Raw genomic sequence first — 4,697 nt, 5'->3', positions numbered from 1 at the left:
ATTACAGACTTTTTTTGCCCTTTTCCCAAGGTCTTTCATCATACAATGTATTCTTGGCCATTAAGAACTCTTTGATATCTATATCTGCGCAAACATTGCCCCCATTATGCCCTGTTCAGTGTGGCTTCTTTTAATTTGCAAAGAGGATCCCCTCCCCCCTCCCCCCTTCTGAGAAGTACAGGTGTTAGGCATCAAAACATATTTTTGCGCACTGAAATCAATATAGTCACCTAGAAAGGCTGATGGATCACATTTCCTATCCATTCTTTAATTCTGCTTGAAAGCTACCCTTGCTGAAATCAGCAGTAAACACAAGGAGGATCAGTCTGTAAGAGCAGTACCAATGGCCATGCATTTATAAATACTAATGTGTTCATTCATTACAGTAGGAGATTTATAAAGTGTCTTTTGGAGGTCTTTTTTCTGAAAGAGACGGGCATCAGAATAACAATAGAAGAACAGATTAACCAAGTTGGAAGGGAACTTGGAGGTCTTCTAGTCCAAGCCCCTGCTCCAGGCAGGAAATTCTACACAATTCTAGACAAACGGCTGTCCAATCTCTTCTTAAAAACTCCCAGTGATGGACCACCCAGAACTTCTAGATACAAGCCCTTCCACTGATTAATTGTTCTCACTGATAGGAAATTTCTCCTTAATTCTAGATTGAATCTCTGTTTGATAAGCTTCCATCTGTTGCTTCTTGTCTTGCCTTCAGGTGCTTTGGAGAATAGATTGACACCATCTACTCTGTGACAGCCCCTCAAATATTGAAGATTACTATCATGTCACCCTAGTCCTTTGAGTTATTGTTAGTTGAATTGGTCTACCAAAATAATAAAGCCAAACTTAGGACCATTCTTTGTGTTGAGATCTGAAGTTCCAGCTTTCTTAGGAGAATGGAAGATAGTCTGAATTATGTGTCACACCCAGGTGTTTTTTGTTTTGTTAAAAATGTCTATAAAAACAAAACAACAGCCTAAATATATAGTTTAGTAAGAAGGGATAGCAGAAAGAAAGAAACAGAAAGAGAGAGAAAGAAAGGAAGCAAGAAAGAAAGAAAGTTGAAAGAGAGAAAGAGAGAGAAAGAAAGAAAGAAAGAAAGAAAGAAAGAGAAAGGAAGGAAGAAAGAAAGAAAGAGAAAGAAAGAAAGAAAGAGAAAGAAAGAAAGAAAGAAAGAAAGAAAGAAAGAAAGAAAGAAAGAAAGAAAGAAAAAGAGGAGATTTTTACAGGCAATGAAATTAGAATAAACTGAACATTCTTCTGTGAAATTACTGAGAAGAAAACAATCATTTTCCTTCCTTAAAACATTCCTTAAAACTTCCAAAGCTTCGCAACAGAGGGAAATAGAGACTTATGGTTAATTTGGGGCATTTGTTTTGGGGGCTGGAAAAAATATATACCTACGTAAAATAAGAGGCTGCACTCTGAATGTGTAGTCTTTCTTTTTAGCACATACCAAGTATAGAGGAGACTACAAAGGCATTCATGATTAGAATCTTTCCTTTAAGGTCTCCTAGGAATAGATTTATTTATAAGCAAAAAAAAAAAAAAGCAAAATTGTCATCCTTCACACCCACACAAGCACCTGAAAAACCTATTTTTCCTGGTCTGCCAAATGTAATAAATATAGAGACAGCAGATGGCTATTTATCGTAGCTTTCATACTTACAGGCAAATGGGGACAGAACACCCATCAGCTCGTGACAGATCTGACGTCTGAAATCTCTCAAACTCTCATTTTGCGGGACATATCCAATAAGATCCAATCATCCATTACTATTCTGTTTTGAACAGAGGTAGTCGTTGTGTTTATCGAAGCAGCCCGTTACAGTGAACTTTCTCTCCCCCCCCAAGAAAAGAACGCACAGAACTATCCACTTAACACAACTTAATTTTTAAACAGAAGAGAATGCTTTTCTTTTAAACTTGGAAATGCCCTTTCATACTCCTTATAGTACAGGAGTATGAAAGTTCAAATTTTACTGAATATATATGATAAAATAGGATGGATGTGGATGAGAAGAAGTATTTTTGAAGTCAAGGGGCTGTACTTTTGAAAATTTCTTCTTCTTCTTCCTCTTCTTCTTCTTCTTCTCCTCCTCCTCCTCCTCCTTCTCTTCCTCCTCCTATTTTCTTTCTTTCTTTCTTTCTTTCTTTCTTTCTTTCTTTCTTTCTTTCTTTCTTTCTTTCTTTCTTCTTTCTTTCTTTCTTTCTTTCTTTCTTTCTTTCTTTCTTTCTTTCTTTCTTTCTTTCTTTCTTTCTTTCTTTCTCTTCCTCCATCCTCCCCCTGCCCCTCTCCCTTTCCTTCCCCCTCCCTGTTCCCCCTCTCTGTCCCCTTCCTCCTACATGTGATAATGACTTTCTAATATCAACAGAAGAAGTGGAAGATCTGTTTTTTTTTTAACCCGACAACATTTCCGAAGGATTGGGGAACATATACTTTATTTCACTGCATTAGAACTTGGAATGATATAGAAGCTATGGCAAAAGTCCCTGGCCTGTGGCAAGATGTTAGAAACTCATGGCTGCTGTTAAAGAATCAGAGGAAATGAGACCTTCAGAGTTTGCTAGGGTAAGCAGTACTTTCAATTTTATTCGCATTTAGATTCTGGATGGATACAGCCTCACTTGGATCCGGTGTCCAATGGCTTTGGTGGGCAGGTTAGAGTGGAATTTGGCTCGGACCATGCCGCTGTTTCCGTGGGCCCGGCTCACCTTCCCCCAGATGACTCTGGTCCTGTTGGGGTTGCCCCCTGGAGTGACTGTGTTGTTTTCGGCTTTGTACACGTAGGCACACTTTTTTGCCCAAGTAGAATTCGGTCTTGTTGAGGGAGTAAACACCCTCCTCTTTCAGCAGAGCCGTGTGCTCCCTCTGGTTTTGGAGGCCTCGTTTGTAGCCAGCGAAAGCGGCCTTGCACCACAACCTGCCCGTCATGGTGTTGCCTTAGAAGTCCCGTTTCCAGCAGGCCTGTGCAGCAGCAGCCCAAAATGGCGGCGACGAGAAAGGAAAGCATGGTATGTAGAGTAGAAACTGCTGGAGAAGACAAAGCAAGAAGGAAGGAAGAGGGCTTAGGTTAGGATCCCAAAGGGAGATACAAACCGAGAGGAGTTTGCCTGGTGCATAAGCCACAGAGTTAAAAATTTGGTTGCAAGGATCTGTAAATAAAAGCTGGAAGGAAATTGGAATCTCTGGAGATGGTAGAGTGGAAACAAAGAAATGAGTTGTGTTTGGTTGGCATGGTGGAGTCAGAATGAGCGATCCCAGAACAAGAAGCATTTCCCCCCCCCAAAGGAGTAAACAGACAAAATCAGAGCTTAGAAGAATTAAGAAGATACAAAAATGTGTGAGCTGGAGGCACACAAACAAGACCCAAAGGAGGAGACAGAAGTCTAGCCTGGAAAACGGCACTGTCAGAGCAAGAGAACCCCAAAGTTTTAAGGGGATCAGGAACAAAGCTGGAGAGCCTTTTCTTTTTCTGAAAAAAAGGAGGAAGGATAACTTGTGAGTGAGCGAAAAGTAGATGGAAGACAACAGAAGGCCTTTTCTCTCACAGCAATCTGGTCATTTCTGCAAAACATCAGGTTCAGGACCACCCTGGGCTGGAAAGGAAGGAGGACCCATAGTTGGCAATGTTTTGGTCCACGAAAGAGAGAGGGTTGTTTTTTTTGTTTTTGAGAGAGACAGACAGACAGACAGACAGACAGAGACAGAGAGACAGAATGAGAGAGAGAATGAAAATAAAGTAGGGAAGAGGTACTTTCAAACTGGATGTCAGTCCTTTGAGGTGCTCCAGACAAGAAGCACCAACCATCAGTACCAAAGCCAGCTTTATCCTAAAGTTACAGCAACAGAATCTTACAAGTCTGAAACTACATCTCCTCTCTCTCTCTCTCTCTCTCTCTCTCTCTCTCTCTCTCTCTCTCTCTCTCTCTCTCTCTCTCTCTCCCTTTCTTTCACTCTCTCCAAAACTAGGGTGGGTCGTTCCTGAGATGCGTTCTCCACCCTCATCCCTTCTATAGATTCTGATTCCATTTATCAGACCATTGTTGGGCTGTAGCTCTTCCTTTGTTTCTTAAGGTCATTCCCACATATGGATTGCAGTGGTTTACGTGGTTAGGATGCTGGGTTGCAGATTAGCCAGACCATGTTTGAGACCCAACTGCTCCTGCGTGGCGGGGTGAACTCAGTGGTGGGATTCAAATATGTGAACAACCTGTTCTCTGTCTGGATGCCGCTTCTTCCAGACGTCCATTTTGGGCCTGGGCAACAAAAAAATGAGCTACCAGTTCTGCCAAAGTGGTGTGAACCAGCTGAATCCCACCACTGGGTGAGCTCCTAACATTCACTCCATTTCCTTGACAAGGACATGAAAGGGCACTCCATCCCCCCAAGTGTCTCCTGGGCAACTGTGATGTCACTGGTTAATCCTTTCAACTCGGAAGAACTTTAAAGGGTGTCTCCAATGTGAACGTGACAGGATTTTCACGTCCCACGATGAGTGGAGACAGGGCACAAATAAATTGCAATAAAGCTGAAGGGGGACCAGATAGGCAGGGATATTGAAGGAAAGCAGTTTCTAGAACCCATAACAGCATCTGCTTGTCCCTAGTGGTTACATTATTTTTATATTTATGGGTGTGTTAAATCTCGTGTAGGCCATAACTTACCATGGGGATGAACATTGGCAAGAGAAAGC

General features: G+C 41.8%; 1 pseudogene across 1 annotated transcript; it reads right to left on the bottom strand.

Annotated features, from left to right (window-relative positions):
- Positions 1-2,601: 2,601 nt before the first annotated feature.
- LOC310645846 (large ribosomal subunit protein eL33-like) lies at positions 2,602-2,994 on the bottom strand (annotated as a pseudogene). The gene has a single exon. The product of its transcript is annotated as a large ribosomal subunit protein eL33-like (transcript).
- Positions 2,995-4,697: the final 1,703 nt, after the last annotated feature.

The sequence above is a fragment of the Vipera ursinii genome (genome assembly GCF_947247035.1).
Source record: "Vipera ursinii genome assembly, chromosome: 12".
Taxonomy (NCBI): Eukaryota; Metazoa; Chordata; class Lepidosauria; order Squamata; family Viperidae; genus Vipera; species Vipera ursinii.
Note: the sequence above shows the minus strand (reverse complement) of the source record. Positions and strands in the feature narration are given on the sequence as shown.